The sequence below is a fragment of the Schistocerca gregaria genome, unplaced genomic scaffold (genome assembly GCF_023897955.1).
Source record: "Schistocerca gregaria isolate iqSchGreg1 unplaced genomic scaffold, iqSchGreg1.2 ptg000066l, whole genome shotgun sequence".
In the NCBI taxonomy this organism is placed as follows: domain Eukaryota; kingdom Metazoa; phylum Arthropoda; class Insecta; order Orthoptera; family Acrididae; genus Schistocerca; species Schistocerca gregaria.
The window spans coordinates 15,525,574-15,548,007 of NW_026061707.1; the positions used below are offsets into that span (position 1 = coordinate 15,525,574).

The 22,434-nt window shown below is 26.8% G+C and overlaps 1 protein-coding gene and 1 long non-coding RNA gene across 2 annotated transcripts in view; one reads left to right on the plus strand and one right to left on the minus strand.

Moving 5' to 3' along the window:
* The window catches only part of LOC126301313 (NADH-ubiquinone oxidoreductase chain 5-like), a 51,540-nt gene that overhangs the window by 7,414 nt on the left and 21,692 nt on the right, over positions 1 to 22,434 (plus strand). The gene's annotated exons all lie outside the window — the stretch shown is intronic.
* LOC126301318 (uncharacterized) lies at positions 1,702 to 20,676 on the minus strand. The gene is made up of 2 exons (XR_007553031.1): positions 20,591 to 20,676; positions 1,702 to 1,852 (listed from the first exon to the last, which is right to left on the minus strand). It is a non-coding gene; the product is annotated as an uncharacterized LOC126301318 (long non-coding RNA).

A 22,434-nucleotide genomic window follows, 5' to 3' on the forward strand; every position in this document is an offset into this window, starting at 1 on the left:
TTCACATTCCATTTTGTATTACCATTTATTATTGCTGCTATAGCAGCAATTCATTTATGTTTTCTTCACCAAACAGGATCTAATAATCCTCTTGGACTAAATGGAGATATTGAAAAAATTCCATTCCATCCATACTTTACCTTTAAGGATTCTATTACATTTGTAATAATAACATCATTATTAATTATACTATGTTTAATTAATCCTTACCTATTAGGAGATCCAGATAACTTTGTACCTGCCAACCCATTAGTAACACCAGTTCACATTCAACCAGAATGATATTTCCTATTTGCATATGCAGTTCTACGATCTATCCCTAATAAGTTAGGAGGTGTTATTGCATTATTTTTATCAATTAGAATGTTAATAATTTTACCATTTTATAATAAAACACCATTCCGAGGCATTCAATTTTACCCTATTAATCAAATTTAATTCTGAATTATAGTAGTTGTTGTATGCTTACTAACGTGAATTGGTAAACGACCTGTTGAAGAACCTTATATTATAACAGGTCAAATCTTAACAATTATTTACTTCACATATTTCTTAATTAATGTCCATGTCACAAACGCATGAGATAAATTAATTAAGGAATAAAGTTAATTAGCTTAGGAAAAGCATATGTTTTGAAAACATAAAATTAGAAGTTTAACTCTTCTATTAACTTTTCTCAAAAAATTTCACTAAACAAATGAGATAAATAAAATCTTTAAACCAACAAAGAAAATAAAAAAATTCAAAGATAAAGGTAAAAAACTTTTTCAAGCTAAGTACATTAATTTATCATAACGGAACCGTGGTAATGTTCCACGAACCCAAATAAAACCAAAAGATATAATAGCAAGCTTAATAAAAAATATAAAAGAATAAAAACCATGCCCAAAAAAATTAAAGCCAATAACATTCTTATGAAGACAATTCTAGTATATTCAGCTAAAAAAATTAAAGTAAAACCACCCGCACCATACTCAATATTAAATCCTGAAACTAACTCAGATTCCCCTTCAGCAAAATCAAAAGGAGTACGATTAGTTTCAGCTAAGCAAGAAGCAAAACAAGCTAAAGCTAAAGGAAAAGAAATAATAATAAATCAACAATAAAGCTGATAGTTTATAAAATCAAACATATTAAAACTACCAATTAAAATAATTAAAGACAATAAAATTAAAGCTAAACTAACTTCATAAGAAATTGTTTGAGCAACAGAACGAAGAGAACCTAATAATGAATAATTTGAATTAGAAGATCAACCAGCAATTATAACAGTATAAACACCTAATCTAGTACAACATAAAAAAAATAAAAATCCATAAGAAAAAGAACACATATAAGTTAAATAAGGAAAAATTACTCAAACGGCTAAAGAAATCATTAAATTAAAAACAGGGGAAAAATAATAAAGTAGGTAATTAGATATAATAGGAATTGGCTGCTCCTTACAAATTAACTTAATAGCATCTCTAAATGGCTGAGGAATTCCAACAAAACCTACCTTATTTGGACCCTTTCGAATCTGAATATAACCTAAAACCTTACGCTCTAATAAAATTAAAAAGGCAACACTAATTAAAACACAAATAACCAATAAAAGAAAATTCAAAATAAATATAAATAAATCATAAAGTATCAATACTATTTGTAGAAAAAATCTACATAAATGAATTCTAAATTCAACACATTAATCTGTCAAAATAGTAAATAAATTAATATTAATCAATATAACAAAAAATATTTTAACCATATGGTCCTTTCGTACTAATATGGATTAACAATCTATGGATAGAAACTGACCTGGCTCACGCCGGTCTGAACTCAGATCATGTAAGAATTTAAAGGTCGAACAGACCTAATCATTGGGCTCCTGCACCCAAAATTTTTCTTAATCCAACATCGCGGTCGCAATCTGCTTTGTCGATATGAGCTCTCAAAAACAATTACGCTGTTATCCCTAAGGTAACTTAATCTTATGATCATAAATTATGGATCAAAATAACAAACATAAATAAATGATATAATAATGAAGAGTTTATCTATTCTTCATGTCACCCCAACAAAACATCATCATTAAATATAGAAAGACAAACAAAAAACTATATAAAAGTAAAATGTCAAGCTCTATAGGGTCTTCTCGTCCTAAAGAAGAATTTAAGCCTTTTGACTCAAAAGTTAAATTCAAAAATTTATTAAGAGACAGTTGATTTCTCGTCAAGCCATTCATTCCAGCCACTAATTAAGAGACTAATGATTATGCTACCTTTGCACGGTCAAAATACCGCGGCTCTTTAAAAATACGCTCAGTGAGCAGGCCAGACCTCAAAATATAAACAAGAGGACATGTTTTTGATAAACAGGCGGAAATCAATTTTGCCTAGTTCCTTATAATAAGTTCACAAGGTAAAAATTTCATACAAATAAATATACTAATTCTATCATTATTACAAAAATTTTAAAATTAAATTAATAATCTTAATAAAAAACCTAAAATATTTATAAAATCAAAATAAAAAATAATGAACTAAAACGTAATCTTAAAGATAGCTGGTTTAAAGCTTACTATTATATTTCTATAAAATAAATTATAGGTTATTAACTTCAAAGCTTATCCCTTAAAGAATAAATAAGTTAATATTTTTACTTAAAAAATTAATTAAAAACAAATAACTTTAAAAAATTAAATTGTTTCTTAAGAAACTAGATATCTTGGGAAACGATTAACATCTCATTTCTATAAATAATTTAATAATAATTATGATACATTAACTATAAATTATTTATAAATCAACCCAAATCGAGACAAGTAAAATAAATACTAAAATTTTGATAAACCCTGATACAAAAGGTACAATAAATAAAATCTACTAAAAAAAATTTAAAATAATATTTCATAAAACACTTACATTACTAATAAACTATAATTTAAAAAATCAATTCTATAAAATATACTAAGACAAAAATACAATAAAATTATTTATATTAAATAATTAAATAAACAAAAAATAAATATAATAAAATAAATAATCAAGATATCCTGATTTGCACAGAAAAATTTTCAGTGTAAATGAAACACTTTACTAATAAGTTATATCTTGAAACTCTTCCTAGATACACTTTCCAGTACATCTACTATGTTACGACTTATCTCATCTAAATTGAAGCTACTTTAAAATAAAATAGAATAATCAATAATGAGAGCGACGGGCGATGTGTACACATCTCAGAGCCAATATCAGTTAAATTAAATAAATTAAATTACTATCAAATCCACCTTCATTAACAGTATTTCACTATCAAATCCGTTATAAACAAAAATCTATTGTAACCCACCTCCTCTTAACTATAAGGTGCACCTTGACCTGAAATATTTTATAATTATTAATCTTGAGAATTATAACTCTAAAAAGATTCTCTGATAACGGAGATATACAAACAAATAAATTAAGTAGAGTAAATCGTGTATTATCAATCATGGGGTAGGTTCCTCTGAATGGAATGAGATACCGCCAAATTCTTTGGGTTTAAAGACCTTAACTAATAGTACCCTGGTAAATATAATTAACATTTAAAATAATAGGGTATCTAATCCTAGTTTATTATTTAAATTTCACAGATTCATAAAAAGGGCCACAAATAAATTTTAACATTTCACCTTACAAATTTATATATCAACCCTAATAATATAAACAACTGTTTTAACCAATAATATTCACTTGTATCAATCGTATAACCGCGGCTGCTGGCACGAATTATGCCGATACTAAATCAATTGCTAAATCCAAAATCACTTGATAATTAAATCAAATTACTGCAAAAAGAACATTTAGTCTAACAAAACTTACATATAATACAAAGAAAAAGTGAATAAACAAGCAAGAATAAAACTTTTAAAAATAAAAAATAAGAAAATTTTAAATCTATTAATTCAGGAAAAAATAAAAGATTCAAATATTTAAAGAAAAAAAAGAAAAAACCACAAACATTAACAAAAAAAAAAAGAAACGCCCCTATGTATGACCACAACAACTTCTCTATTATATATAATTAAAGATTAATATGGAACATGTATAGCAATAAATGTATTATATTCTTTCTTATTTAATCTTTCTTTTCACTAATAAATAAAGAAAGATTAAATAATATAATAAATATATTTTATACAATTATGTAATTTAATATAATATGTTATTAATATGAATTCTTTTTTTTATATTAAGTTAACTTTCATATATATTAGTTAAATAATCTAATTATAGATAATTTACATAATTATATTATTATAATTTATATAATTATTTATATTCATTATAATATTTTATATTTAAATTAATAATTTTATTTATTATTTCCAATTATAATAATATTAAATATGAAATTACATATTATTATATATATTATATTATAATAACCTATTTTAAGTTAAAAACATAAGTAGCTATAATCCTAGGTAAATAATTGCATTAAAATAATCAATTGATAATGGTAAGATGAACTTATAATACTTTAATTTCAATTAAATGTAATATATTAATATAAATTATTTATTATATATATATATATATAAAAAAATGAGCAGGATAAATTAATCCTAATTAAACAAAATAATACATAAAAGAATTTCAAAAAAAAACTTTCGATTTATATATTAAATAAATGAAGTGCCTGATTAAAGGGTTACCTTGATAGGGTAAATAAAGTAAATAAAATTACCTTCATTAAAATTACATAAGATAGAATTAAACTACCTCCTTTAGTACCAAAAACTAACGTGCATCATACACCTTAATGTAAAAAGGTAAGCTAAACAAGCTAATGGGTTCATACCCCATTTATAGAGGTATCAATCCTCTCCTTTTTAATGACCAACAACTCTACAAAACTTCTCTTCCTATCAACATTAATGATAGGAACGATCCTGTCCATTTCATCAAATTCCTGATTTGGGGTTTGAATAGGACTTGAGATCAACTTACTTTCATTTATTCCGCTCCTAACAAGAAATAAAAATATAATAATAAATGAATCATCAATTAAATATTTTATTGTCCAAGCAATAGCATCGACAATATTATTATTTTCAATTTTGCTGATTCAAATAAAATATCCCATGGGATGGGAAACAGAATTTATCCCATCAATAATAATTAGATCTAGACTATTATTAAAGATTGGAGCTGCACCTTTCCATTTCTGATTTCCAGAAGTTATAGGAGCATCAAGATGAAATAATTGTTTAACATTAATAACATGACAAAAAATCGCCCCAATAATGGTCTTATCTTATTGTATTCAATTAAGAACTTTTATTTGAACAATTATTATCTTAAGAATTATTATTGGGGCAATAGGAGGTTTAAATCAAACATCCTTACGACAACTTTTAGCATATTCATCAATCAGACATCTAGGTTGAATAATTAGATCATTAACAGTCAGAGAAAACATCTGAGAACTATACTTCATTATTTACTCACTATTAAGATTAATTATAGTTTTATTATTTAAGCAAATAAATTTATTTTTCATAAATCAAATTTATTCAGCCAGAAATATAAAAACCGAAATTAAATTCATAATATTCTTATCTTTATTATCTTTAGGTGGACTACCACCATTCCTTGGATTCTTACCAAAATGAATTGTAATACAATCATTAATAGAAAACAATATAACAACTATTATAACTATTATAGTTGTATTAACTACAATTACACTCTACTACTATATACATATTAGATTCTCAGCTCTAATTATATCATACACAGAAAATTCGTGATCTATAAAGATAAAGTCCCAAAAATCAAGAATCATTCTTCCTATAACAGTAATAATTTCAACAATAGGATTGATTTCAACATCAACCTTAATTTCATTATACTAAGGACTTAAGTTAATCAAACTAATAACCTTCAAAGTTATAATTAAAAGAATAATCTTTTAGGCCTTAGTAAAATTTTACACCTCTAGAATTGCAGTCTAGAATCATAATTGAATATAAGACCTAAATATGATAAGAGAGAAAACATCTCATAAGTAGATTTACAGTCTACCACCTAAAATTCAGCCATCTTACCGCAAAAATGATTATTCTCAACAAACCATAAGGACATTGGTACTTTATACTTCATATTTGGAGCATGAGCAGGAATAGTAGGAACATCAATAAGAATACTTATTCGTGCTGAACTTGGCCAACCCGGATCTCTAATTGGGGATGACCAGATTTATAATGTTATTATTACAGCTCACGCATTCGTAATAATTTTCTTTATAGTAATACCTATTATAATTGGTGGATTTGGTAATTGACTTGTTCCACTAATAATTGGTGCACCAGATATAGCATTTCCACGAATAAATAATATAAGTTTTTGATTACTATCACCTTCACTAACCCTTCTTCTTACATCTTCTATAGTAGATAATGGTGCTGGTACAGGATGAACAGTTTACCCTCCTCTAGCAGGAGCTATTGCACACGGGGGTGCATCTGTAGATCTAGCTATTTTTTCACTGCACTTAGCAGGTGTATCATCTATTCTTGGTGCAGTGAATTTCATTACAACAGCAATTAATATACGATCAGAAAGTATAACTTTAGATTAAACACCTTTATTTGTATGATCTGTAGCTATTACAGCATTACTTCTCCTTCTTTCACTTCCAGTTTTAGCAGGAGCTATTACTATATTATTAACAGATCGAAATTTAAATACATCATTCTTTGACCCTGCAGGAGGGGGTGACCCAATTCTATATCAACATCTATTTTGATTCTTTACACCCAGAAGTTTATATTTTAATTCTACCGGGGTTCGGAATTATTTCACATATTGTATGTCAAGAAAGAGGAAAAATTGAATCATTTGGAACATTAGGTATAATTTATGCTATACTATCAATTGGACTAATAGGATTTATTGTATGAGCACATCATATATTTACAGTAGGAATGGATGTTGACACACGAGCATATTTTACATCAGCAACAATAATTATTGCTGTACCTACAGGAATTAAGGTATTTAGATGATTAGCTACATTATATGGAACTAAATTCAAGTTCAAACCACCATTATTATGAGCTCTAGGATTTATTTTCCTATTTACAATTGGTGGATTAACAGGAATAGCAAATTCATCACTTGATATTGTATTACATGATACATATTATGTAGTAGCCCACTTTCATTATGTATTATCTATAGGAGCAGTATTTGCAATTATAGGAGGTGTCATTCAATGATATCCACTATTTACAGGATTAACTATAAATAATACATGATTAAAAATCCAATTTACAATTGTATTCATTGGAGTAAATTTAACATTCTTTCCTCAACACTTCCTAGGATTAGCAGGAATACCTCGACGATACTCTGACTACCCAGACGCATATACATCATGAAACGTAGTATCAAGAATTGGGTCTACAATTTCTATTGTAGGAATCATTATATTCATTGTAATTATATGAGAAAGAATGATTACAAACCGAGCAATTATATTTAGAGCTAACATAAGAAGATCAACAGAATGACTACAAAATAACCCTCCTGCAGAACATAGTTACTCAGAATTACCATTAATCTCTAGATTCTAATATGGCAGATTAGTGCAGTAGATTTAAGCTCTACAAATAAAGGTTTGACCTTTTATTAGAAAATATTTATTAATGGCAACATGATCAAATTTATCTCTTCAAGATGGAGCTTCACCATGAATGGAGCAATTATCATTCTTTCATGATCATACTATGGTCGTATTATTATTAATTACAGTAATTGTAGGTTATGCCCTAAGTTATATATTATTTATTGCCTATACTAACCGTAATATACTTCATGGACATTTAATTGAAACAATCTGAACAGCTTTACCAGCAATTACATTAATTTTTATTGCCCTTCCATCATTACGACTATTATATATACTTGATGATTCAGTAGATGCAATAATTACAATTAAAACCATTGGACGACAATGATATTGAAGATATGAATATTCAGACTTCATAGACGTAGAATTTGACACTTATATAACACCAGCACTATAAGATTTTACATTTTGATAATAAATAACTAAACAATAAGAAACTAAACCTAAACCATCTCAACCTAATAAAATTCTAATTAAATTAGGACTAATAATTAAAAAACCTATAGAAAGAACAAATATTAAAACAATAATAATAAAACGATTTATATTCTTTTCACCAGATATATAATCCTCTCTATAATAAATAACCAAAGAAGAAATATATATAACAAAAGATATAAAATTAAGAGATATTCAATCCAAAATTAAAGTTATAACAACTATAGAACCATTTAAATTGAAAAGCTCTCACTCAACAAAAACTCTATAATCAATTATTAAATAATAAATACCTAAAATAAAAATTATAGTTCTCGAAATAAACAAAGAAAAAGAACTCAAAGAACAAATAGAAAATAAATTCACGGCCTAAGATGAAAAACTTCATATCATTGATTCCACAAAACAATATTTTTAATTAAAATACTTAAGCAAACTAAACAAAAGAAATGTTCACCCTTTAAACAGAGAATATTTAAAGGCAATCAATGTAAAAGTAAAAGATGATATTCACGAAAATAACCAAGAGAACAAGTATAAACACCAGAATAATAATTCCCATGCTGAGAATAAGAATATATATACAAAGTATAAACAGCTCTAAAAAAAGATAAAAAAATCAAAGCAAAGAATCTAAAAGAAGATCAAGATATAATTCTATTTAATAATCTAATTTCACCTACCAAATTTAAAGAAGGAGGAGCAGCCATATTTGATGATCTTAAAAGAAATCATCATAAAGCCATTCCTGGCATCAAATTAATTATACCCTTGTTAATTAATAATCTTCGTCTACCTAAACGTTCATAAATAATATTAGATAAACAAAATAAACCAGAAGAACATAAACCATGACCAACCATTAGAGAAAGAGAACCTACACAACCTCATCAATTCATAGTCATCAATCCACCAATAACCATTCTTATATGGGCAACAGAAGAATATGCAATTAAAGACTTTAAATCAACCTGACGAAAACAAATAAATCTTACAATAACACCCCCAGATAAACCTAAAGTCAATCAAAAATAATTAAACTTTAAACCCAAATAAGAAAAAACCTTTATAGCACGAAAAATACCATAACCACCTAACTTTAATAAAACACCAGCAAGAATTATTCTACCTGAAATAGGGGCCTCTACATGAGCTTTAGGAAGTCATAAATGAACCAAAAACATAGGTATCTTAACTAAAAAAGCCAAAATTATAAATACATAAAACATAAAATAATAAGAACCAAAATCAACCAATAAAGGAAAATATAAAGTATTAGAAAAATCATAAACCTTAAATAATACTAATAATAAAGGTAATCTAGCAACCAAAGTATAAAAAATTAAATAAACACCAGCCTGCAAACGCTCAGGTTGATAACCCCAACCCAAAATTAAAAGTAAAGTAGGAACTAATCTAGCCTCAAAAAAAATATAAAAAGAAAGAAGACTTAATCTAGCAAATGAACAATAAAGCATAATTATTAAAATCAAAACCATAAAAACAAAAAAATTAGAATGATATGAACTTAAATAAACTGAACCTCTAGCAGTGATTATTAAAGAACAAATCCAAAAACAATTTTGGATCCCTATTAGGGTTATGTTTGGTAATTCAAATCGTAACTGGACTATTTTTAGCTATACATTATACATCAAATATTGAAATAGCATTCAGTAGTGTAGTACACATCTGCCGAGACGTAAATAATGGTTGAATTATCCGAACCTTACACGCAAATGGAGCATCTATATTTTTTATTTGTATTTACTTACATGTAGGACGGGGAATTTACTATGGATCTTATATATATATACATACCTGAATAATTGGTACAGTGATTTTATTTTTAGTTATAGCAACTGCATTTATAGGATATGTCTTACCCTGAGGCCAAATATCTTTTTGAGGTGCAACAGTAATTACTAATTTATTATCAGCAATCCCATACTTAGGAACAGATTTAGTCCAATGAGTATGAGGAGGATTCGCTGTTGATAATGCAGGAGGGGGTGACCCAATTCTATATCAACATCTATTTTGATTCTTTACACCCAGAAGTTTATATTTTAATTCTACCGGGGTTCGGAATTATTTCACATATTGTATGTCAAGAAAGAGGAAAAATTGAATCATTTGGAACATTAGGTATAATTTATGCTATACTATCAATTGGACTAATAGGATTTATTGTATGAGCACATCATATATTTACAGTAGGAATGGATGTTGACACACGAGCATATTTTACATCAGCAACAATAATTATTGCTGTACCTACAGGAATTAAGGTATTTAGATGATTAGCTACATTATATGGAACTAAATTCAAGTTCAAACCACCATTATTATGAGCTCTAGGATTTATTTTCCTATTTACAATTGGTGGATTAACAGGAATAGCAAATTCATCACTTGATATTGTATTACATGATACATATTATGTAGTAGCCCACTTTCATTATGTATTATCTATAGGAGCAGTATTTGCAATTATAGGAGGTGTCATTCAATGATATCCACTATTTACAGGATTAACTATAAATAATACATGATTAAAAATCCAATTTACAATTATATTCATTGGAGTAAATTTAACATTCTTTCCTCAACACTTCCTAGGATTAGCAGGAATACCTCGACGATACTCTGACTACCCAGACGCATATACATCATGAAACGTAGTATCAAGAATTGGGTCTACAATTTCTATTGTAGGAATCATTATATTCATTGTAATTATATGAGAAAGAATGATTACAAACCGAGCAATTATATTTAGAGCTAACATAAGAAGATCAACAGAATGACTACAAAATAACCCTCCTGCAGAACATAGTTACTCAGAATTACCATTAATCTCTATATTCTAATATGGCAGATTAGTGCAGTAGATTTAAGCTCTACAAATAAAGGTTTGACCTTTTATTAGAAAATATTTATTAATGGCAACATGATCTCTTCAAGATGGAGCTTCACCATTAATGGAGCAATTATCATTCTTTCATGATCATACTATGGTCGTATTATTATTAATTACAGTAATTGTAGGTTATGCCCTAAGTTATATATTATTTATTGCCTATACTAACCGTAATATACTTCATGGACATTTAATTGAAACAATCTGAACAGCTTTACCAGCAATTACATTAATTTTTATTGCCCTTCCATCATTACGACTATTATATTTACTTGATGATTCAGTAGATGCAATAATTACAATTAAAACCATTGGACGACAATGATATTGAAGATATGAATATTCAGACTTCATAGACGTAGAATTTGACACTTATATAACACCAGAACAAGACCTAGAAAATGATGGATTCCGACTACTAGATGTAGATAACCGAACAATCCTACCAATAAATACAGAAGTACGAGTATTAACAAGAGCATCAGATGTTCTACACTCATGAGCAGTTCCTGCATTAGGGGTTAAAATTGATGCAACGCCAGGTCGGTTAAATCAAGGAACATTCACAATAAATCGACCTGGATTATTCTTTGGACAATGCTCAGAAATCTATGGAGCAAACCACAGATTTATACCAATTGTAATTGAAAGAACTTCAGTAAATTTATTTATTAAGTGATTATCTAAGATAATTTAAGGAGTTAGTTAAAATAAATAACATTAGAGTGTCAATCTAAAGTAACTAAAAAAAATTAGAACACCTTGAAATTCATCAGATGACTGAAAGTAAGTAATGGTCTCTTAAACCAAATAATAGTAAATTAACGACTACTTCTGATGGGGAAATTATATCCAAATCCCTCAAATATCCCCTCTTATATGATTCTCACTATTCATTATATTTTCAGCTACATTAATCTTGTTTAATCAAATAAACTTCTTCTCATTTAAACCTAACCTTATTAAAAGAGCAGAAAAAGGAACAATTGAAATAAAAAACTTAAATTGAAAATGATAACAAATCTATTCTCAACATTTGACCCACCAACTAACATCTTTAATTTATCATTAAATTGAACTAGAACATTTCTAGGACTATTATTAATCCCATCACTATTTTGACTTACACCATCACGAATTAACATTATCTGAAATAAACTAAATTTAACCTTACATAATGAATTTAAAACACTTCTTGGACCAAAATCATTTAATGGAACAACATTCATTTTCATCTCAATTTTTATTATAATATTATTTAACAATTTCATAGGATTATTCCCTTATATTTTTACTAGAACAAGACATTTAGCATTAACATTTGCAATTGCCCTACCTATATGGCTAAGATTTATATTATTTTGATGAATTAACCATACTAATCATATATTTACACACCTTGTACCACAAGGTACACCGCCTGCATTAATATCATTTATAGTACTAATTGAAACAGTTAGTAATGTTATTCGACCAGGTACATTATCAGTACGGTTGGCAGCAAATATAATTGCAGGACACTTATTATTAACCTTATTAGGAAACACAGGACCATCTATAGCAATAAACTTAATCTCATTACTAATTATTGGACAAATACTTCTATTAATTCTAGAATCAGCAGTAGCAATAATTCAAGCCTATGTTTTCTCAATTCTAAGAACTCTATATTCTAGAGAAGTATATTAAACCTATGTTAACAACTCACTCAAACCACCCATTCCACTTAGTAGACTATAGACCTTGACCATTAACAGGAGCAATTGGAGCAATAGTCCTAGTATCAGGACTAGCAAAATGATTCCACCTATTTAATATTAACTTATTCATAATTGGATTTGGAATTACCCTACTAACTATAATTCAATGATGACGAGATGTAGTACGAGAAGGAACATATCAAGGATTACATACAGGATTTGTATCAATTGGATTACGATGAGGAATAATTTTATTTATTGCATCAGAGGTATTATTTTTCGTTTCTTTTTTTTGAGCATTCTTTAGAAGAAGATTAGCACCAACAATTGAACTAGGAATACTATGACCTCCAATAGGAATTCAACCCTTTAACCCTATACAAATTCCATTACTTAATACAGCTATTCTTTTAGCATCAGGAGTAACAGTAACATGAGCACATCATAGTTTAATGGAATCTAATCATACTCAAGCACTACAAGGATTATTCTTCACAGTGTTATTAGGACTATACTTTACAATACTTCAAGCATATGAATATTGAGAAGCACCTTTTACCATTGCAGATGCAGTTTATGGATCAACATTCTTTGTTGCAACAGGATTCCATGGTTTACACGTAATTATTGGAACAATCTTTTTATCAACATGTCTACTTCGACACTCAATAAATCAATTTTCACCAAGACATCACTTTGGATTTGAAGCAGCAGCATGATACTGACACTTCGTAGACGTAGTATGATTATTCTTATATATCTCTATTTATTGATGAGGTAGATAATTGTTTTTCTAGTATAAATAGTACATTTGACTTTCAATCAGAAAGCTTGATATAAATCAAGAAAAACAATTCTAATTCTATCAACAAGAGTTTTCATTAGATTTATTATTCCAATAATTGTTATAATCCTGGCAACAACACTATCAAAAAAATTAATTAATGATCGAGAAAAAAGATCACCATTTGAATGTGGGTTTGATCCAAAAAGATCAGCACGAATACCATTCTCAATACGATTCTTCCTAATCGCAGTAATCTTTTTAATTTTTGATGTAGAAATTGCACTAATTCTACCAATTGTAATTATTTTTAAAACTTCAGACATTATAATCTGAACAGTATCAACAATATTTTTTATTCTTGTTCTATTAGGAGGACTATACCATGAATGAAACCAAGGAGCATTACAATGAGCAGAATAAAGGGTTGTAGTTAAATATAACATTTGGGTTGCATTCAAAAAGTATTGATATTATCAATCAACCTTAAATAGAATAAGAAGCGAAATATTGCAGTCAGTTTCGACCTGGAAGATTGGTATGTACTACCCTTATTCTTATTAATTGAAGCCAAAAAGAGGCGTATTACTGTTAATAATATAATTGAACTATAATAGTTCCAATTAAGGAAATGTAAAGCCAATATGAAAGCTGCTAACTTTTTATATTAGCGGTTAAACTCCGTTAACATTTCTAAAATTTATATAGTTTAAATAAAACATTACATTTTCACTGTAAAAATAATATATCTATATTTATAAATACTTAAAAGTAAAAATACTTCCTAAACATCTTCAGTGTCACACTCTAATTATAAGCTATTTAAGTAAACGAAAAACAATATTACCAAAATAAATATTCAAAAAATAAAAGTTAAAAGATAAATCTGGAAATTAGAATCATATCAACCTTGAATATAACCAATTAAATAAATAAATAATCTATATAAACCTTGACCACCAAGTAATTCACCTCAACCATAATCAAATGACTTAGATGAATAATAACCTATTTTTAAAGGAATATATCTAATAAACTTAGTTGAAAGAAAAGGTATAAATCATATAGAACCAGCAAATCTAACAAAAGAAAGTATACTTAAAGAAAATAAATTATGAGAAAAATCAAAATTAGAAATAAGATAACCTAAATAAGCACCTAAAATAACAACTGTAATAGTTAAAAACTTTAAATAATAAGGTAAAGCAATCACATGAGGAATAGGAAAAATTAATCAAGATAAAAGACTACCACCAAAAACAGCAACAAACAATAGACCAATTATTCCAAATGAAATATAATAACCCTTATCATCAAAAGAAAATCTAGAATAAAAATTATTATCACCAGATATTGAATAATAAAACAAACGAAAAGAATAAGAAGCAGTTAAACCAGTAGAAAAAAAATAAAGAAAAAAAATTAAACAATTAATTCATCTTAAACAAACCATCTCAAGAATTAAATCCTTTGAATAAAATCCCGCTAAAAAAGGTATTCCACACAAAGATAAACTAGAAACATTAAAACAAACTGAAGTTAAAGGTATGAAATTAACAATTGATCCTATAAAACGAACATCCTGAGAATCCTTCAAATTATGAATTATTGAACCTGCACATATAAATAATAATGCCTTAAATAAAGCATGAGCCAATAAATGAAAAAATGCAAGCTTTGGATAACCTATAGCCAAAATTCTTATTATTAAACCAAGTTGTCTTAAAGTAGAAAGAGCAATAATCTTCTTTAAATCAAACTCAAAATTAGCGCCCAATCCAGCCATAAATATAGTTATACAACCAATTAAAAGTAAAAATCAACCACAATTATAAGTATCCAATATTGGTCTAAAACGAATTAATAAATAAACACCAGCAGTAACAAGAGTAGAAGAATGAACTAAAGCAGAAACAGGAGTAGGAGCTGCTATAGCAGCAGGAAGTCATGAAGAGAAAGGAATCTGAGCTCTCTTAGTTATAGCTGCTAAAACAATTAATATAGTAATGAGCTTTATTTCAAAAGAATTAGAAATAAAATCATAATAATAAATATAATTTCAACCACCAAAATTTAACATTCATGCAATAGAAATTAAAATAGCAACATCACCAATACGATTAGAAAGTGCAGTTAATATACCAGCACTATAAGATTTTACATTTTGATAATAAATAACTAAACAATACGAAACTAAACCTAAACCATCTCAACCTAATAAAATTCTAATTAAATGAGGACTAATAATTAAAAAACCTATAGAAAGAATAAATATTAAAACAATAATAATAAAACGATTTATATTCTTTTCACCAGATATATAATCCTCTCTCTAATAAATAACCAAAGAAGAAATATATATAACAAAAGATATAAAAATAAGAGATATTCAATCCAAAATTAAAGTTATAACAACTATAGAACCATTTAAATTGAAAAGCTCTCACTCAACAAAAACTCTATAATCAATTATTAAATAATAAATACCTAAAATAAAAATTATAGTTCTCGAAATAAACAAAGAAAAAAAACTCAAAGAACAAATAGAAAATAAATTCACGGCCTAAGATGAAAAACTTCATATCATTGATTCCACAAAACAATATTTTTAATTAAAATACTTAAGCAAACTAAACAAAGAAATATTCACCCTTTAAACAGAGAATATTTAAAGGCAATCAATGTAAAAGTAAAAGATGATATTCACGAAAATAACCAAGAGAACAAGTATAAACACCAGAATAATAATTCCCATGCTGAGAATAAGAATATATATACAAAGTATAAACAGCTCTAAAAAAAGATAAAAAAACCAGAAGAACATAAACCATGACCAACCATTAGAGAAAGAGAACCTACACAACCTCATCAATTCATAGTCATCAATCCACCAATAACCATTCTTATATGAGCAACAGAAGAATATGCAATTAAAGACTTTAAATCAACCTGACGAAAACAAATAAATCTTACAATAACACCCCCAGATAAACCTAAAGACAATCAAAAATAATTAAACTTTAAACCCAAATAAGAAATAACCTTTATAACACGAAAAATACCATAACCACCTAACTTTAATAAAACACCAGCAAGAATTATTCTACCTGAAATAGGGGCCTCTACATGAGCCTTAGGAAGTCATAAATGAACCAAAAACATAGGTATCTTAACTAAAAAAGCCAAAATTATAAATACATAAAACATAAAATAATAAGAACCAAAATCAACCAATAAAGGAAAATATAAAGTATTAGAAAAATCATAAACCTTAAATAAAACTAATAATAAAGGTAATCTAGCAACCAAAGTATAAAAAATTAAATAAACACCAGCCTGCAAACGCTCAGGTTGATAACCCCAACCCAAAATTAAAAGTAAAGTAGGAACTAATCTAGCCTCAAAAAAATATAAAAAGAAAGAAGACTTAATCTAGCAAATGAACAATAAAGCGTAATTATTAAAATCAAAACCATAAAAACAAAAAAATTAGAATGATATGAACTTAAATAAACTGAACCTCTAGCAGTGATTATTAAAGAACAAATCCAAAAACTAAGTAAAATTAAACTAAAAGAAAAATAATCAATACCAAAATAATATCTAATTATATTCAAATCAGCATATGAATAAACACAAATTATAAAAACAAAACCCGACAGAAACATTAAAGAATGAACCAACCATCAACAATTATTTAATAAACAAAGAGGGATCAAAAAATAGTTATAAATAAATACTTTAACATAAAGATAAACCAAAAGAATTAAAAAAATCATTACCATGAGAACGAATTATTGAAACTAAAATAGAAAGACCTAAAGCACCGTCACAAACAGAAAAAACTAAAAAAATAACAGGAAAAAAATAATCATAATCAAACTCAATAAGAAAAACAATAACTAACATAAATAAAGAAAGAACAATATATTCTAATCTCAAAAGAACCATTAATAAATGTTTACATTTAGAAGAAAAAACATAAACACCAGCAAAATAAATCAATAAAAAATAAAAATAGAGAATATAAACATTAGTTTTAATAGTTTAAAAAAAACGCCGGTCTTGTAAACCGGAAATAAGTCCAGCCCCCACTTTTAAAACTTCAGAGGTGGAAAAGCTTCCACCATCGGTCCCCAAAACCGGTATTTTAAATAAACTAACCCCTGAAATGATCAAAATAATAATTATATCATTATCAAATGTAATAAATATTAATTTTATTAAATTAAGACACCCAATATCAATAATGCTTTTTATTATCCTTCAAACCTTCCTAGTTGGATTAATAACAGGAACAATAATAGAAAGATATTGATTATCATATATTTTATTTTTAACATTTCTTGGTGGTATACTAGTATTATTTATTTACATTACAAGAATTGCATCAAACGAAATATTTCAGCCTAAATCAATCACTATAATTATTACATTAATAATGTGAGTATTTATCATATTAATATTAATTATTCTAGATATATCTATATTTATAGACTTTTTCAAAAACACCGAAACTATAAATATTGATAATTCAATCAATTATCAAGAAATAACAATATCTTTAGAAAAATTATATAATAGACCAACATTCATTATTACAATAATAATAATAATTTATTTATTTTTAGCACTACTAGCAGTTGTTAAAATCACCAATATTAATCAGAGACCTATTCGTAAAATAAGATAATTACTAATGAATAAACCCTTACGATTAAGACATCCTTTAATTAAAATTATTAATAACTCTTTAATTGACTTATCTGCCCCAACAAATATTTCATTTTGATGAAATTTTGGATCCCTATTAGGGTTATGTTTGGTAATTCAAATCGTAACTGGACTATTTTTAGCTATACATTATACATCAAATATTGAAATAGCATTCAGTAGTGTAGTACACATCTGCCGAGACGTAAATAATGGTTGAATTATCCGAACCTTACACGCAAATGGAGCATCTATATTTTTTATTTGTATTTACTTACATGTAGGACGGGGAATTTACTATGGATCTTATATATATATACATACCTGAATAATTGGTACAGTGATTTTATTTTTAGTTATAACAACTGCATTTATAGGATATGTCTTACCCTGAGGCCAAATATCTTTTTGAGGTGCAACAGTAATTACTAATTTATTATCAGCAATCCCATACTTAGGAACAGATTTAGTCCAATGAGTATGAGGAGGATTCGCTGTTGATAATGCAACATTAAATCGATTCTTCACATTCCATTTTGTATTACCATTTATTATTGCTGCTATAGCAGCAATTCATTTATTTTTTCTTCACCAAACAGGATCTAATAATCCTCTTGGACTAAATGGAGATATTGAAAAAATTCCATTCCATCCATACTTTACCTTTAAGGATTTTATTACATTTGTAATAATAACATCATTATTAATTATACTATGTTTAATTAATCCTTACCTATTAGGAGATCCAGATATCTTTGTACCTGCCAACCCATTAGTAACACCAATTCACATTCAACCAGAATGATATTTCCTATTTGCATATGCAATTCTACGATCTATCCCTAATAAGTTAGGAGGTGTTATTGCATTATTTTATCAATTAGAATCTTAATAATTTTACCATTTTATAATAAAACACCATTCCGAGGCATTCAATTTTACCCTATTAATCAAATTTTATTCTGAATTATAGTAGTTGTTGTATGCTTACTAACGTGAATTGGTAAACGACCTGTTGAAGAACCTTATATTATAACAGGTCAAATCTTAACAATTATTTACTTCACATATTTCTTAATTAATGTCCATATCGCAAACGCATGAGATAAATTAATTAAGGAATAAAGTTAATAAGCTTAGGAAAAACATATGTTTTGAAAACATAAAATTAGAAGTTTAACTCTTCTATTAACTTTTCTCAAAAAATTTCACTAAACAAATGAGATAAATAAAATCTTTAAACCAACAAAGAAAATAAAATATTCAAAGATAAAGGTAAAAAACTTTTTCAAGCTAAGTTCATTAATTTATCATAACGGAACTGTGGTAATGTTCCACGAACCCAAATAAAACCAAAAGATATAATAGCAAGCTTAATAAAAAATATAAAAGAATAAAAATCACCGCCCAAAAAAATTAAAGCCAATAACATTCTTATGAAGACAATTCTAGTATTTTCAGCTAAAAAAATTAAAGTAAAACCACCCGCACCATACTCAATATTAAATCCTGAAACTAACTCAGATTGCCCTTCAGCAAAATCAAAAGGAGTACGATTAGTTTCAGCTAAGCAAGAAGCAAAACAAGCTAAAGCTAAAGGAAAAGAAATAATAATAAATCAACAATAAAGCTGATAGTTTATAAAATCAAACATATTAAAACTACCAATTAAAATAATTAAAGACAATAAAATTAAAGCTAAACTAACTTCATAAGAAATTGTTTGAGCAACAGAACGAAGAGAACCTAATAATGAATAATTTGAATTAGAAGATCAACCAGCAATTATAACAGTATAAACACCTAATCTAGTACAACATAAAAAAATAAAAATCCATAAGAAAAAGAACACATATAAGTTAAATAAGGAAAAATTACTCAAACGGCTAAAGAAATCATTAAATTAAAAACAGGGGAAAAATAATAAAGTAGGTAATTAGATATAATAGGAATTGGCTGCTCCTTACAAATTAACTTAATATCATCTCTAAATGGCTGAGGAATTCCAACAAAACCTACCTTATTTGGACCCTTTCGAATCTGAATATAACCTAAAACCTTACGCTCTAATAAAGTTAAAAAGGCAACACTAATTAAAACACAAATAACCAATAAAAGAAAATTCAAAATAAATATAAATAAATCATAAAGTATCAATACTATTTGTAGAAAAAATCTACATAAATGAATTCTAAATTCAACACATTAATCTGTCAAAATAGTAAATAAATTAATATTAATCAATATAACAAAAAATATTTTAACCATATGGTCCTTTCGTACTAATATGGATTAACAATCTTAGGATAGAAACCGACCTGGCTCACGCCGGTCTGAACTCAGATCATGTAAGAATTTAAAGGTCCAACAGACCTAATCATTGGGCTCCTGCACCCAAAATTTTTCTTAATCCAACATCGAGGTCGCAATCTGCTTTGTCGATATGAGCTCTCAAAAACAATTACGCTGTTATCCCTAAGGTAACTTAATCTTATGATCATAAATTATGGATCAAAATAACAAACATAAATAAATGATATAATAATGAAGAGTTTATCTATTCTTCATGTCACCCCAACAAAACATCATCATTAAATATAGAAAGACAAACAAAAAACTATATAAAAGTAAAATGTCAAGCTCTATAGGGTCTTCTCGTCCTAAAGAAGAATTTAAGCCTTTTGACTCAAAAGTTAAATTCAAAAATTTATTAAGAGACAGTTGATTTCTCGTCAAGCCATTCATTCCAGCCACTAATTAAGAGACTAATGATTATGCTACCTTTGCACGGTCAAAATACCGCGGCTCTTTAAAAATACGCTCAGTGAGCAGCCCAGACCTCAAAATATAAACAAGAGGACATGTTTTTGATAAACAGGCGGAAATCAATTTTGCCTAGTTCCTTATAATAAGTTCACAAGGTAAAAATTTCATACAAATAAATATACTAATTCTATCATTATTACAAAAATTTTAAAATTAAATTAATAATCTTAATAAAAAACCTAAAATATTTATAAAATCAAAATAAAAAATAATGAACTAAAACGTAATCTTAAAGATAGCTGGTTTAAAGCTTACTATTATATTTCTATAAAATAAATTATAGGTTATTAACCTCAAAGCTTATCCCTTATAGAATAAATAAGTTAATAATTTTACTTAAAAAATTAAATAAAAACAAATAACTTTAAAAAATTAACTTTTTGTTAAGAAACTAGATATATTGGGAAACGATTAACATCTCATTCCTATAAATATTTTAATAATAATTATGACACATTAACTATAAATTATTTATAAATCAACGCAAATCGAGACAAGTAAAATAAATACTAAAATTTTGATAAACCCTGATACAAAAGGTACAATAAATAAAATCTACTTAAAAAAATTTAAAATAATATTTCATAAAACACTTACATTACCAATAAACTATAATTTAAAAAATCAATTCTATAAAATATACTAAGACAAAAATACAATAAAATTATTTATATTAAATAATTAAATAAACAAAAAATAAATATAATAAAATAAATAATCAAGATATCCTGATTTGCACAGAAAAATTTTCAGTGTAAATGAAACACTTTACTAATAAGTTATATCTTGAAACTCTTCCTAGATACACTTTCCAGTACATCTACTATGTTACGACTTATCTCATCTAAATTGAAGCTACTTTAAAATAAAATAGAATAATCAATAATGAGAGCGACGGGCGATGTGTACACATCTCAGAGCCAATATCAGTTAAATTAAATAAATTAAATTACTATCAAATCCACCTTCATTAACAGTATTTCACTATCAAATCCGTTATAAACAAAAATCTATTGTAACCCACCTCCTCTTAACTATAAGCTGCACCTTCACCTGAAATATTTTATAATTATAAATCTTGAGAATTATAACTCTAAAAAGATTCTCTGATAACGGAGATATACAAACAAATCGTGTATTATCAATCATGGGGTAGGTTCCTCTGAATGGAATGAGATACCGCCAAATTCTTTGGGTTTAAAGACCTTAACTAATAGTACCCTGGTAAATATAATTAACATTTAAAATAATAGGGTATCTAATCCTAGTTTATTATTTAAATTTCACAGATTCATAAAAAGGGCCACAAATAAATTTTAACATTTCACCTTACAAATTTATATTTCAACCCTAATAATATAAACAACTGTTTTAACCAATAATATTCACTT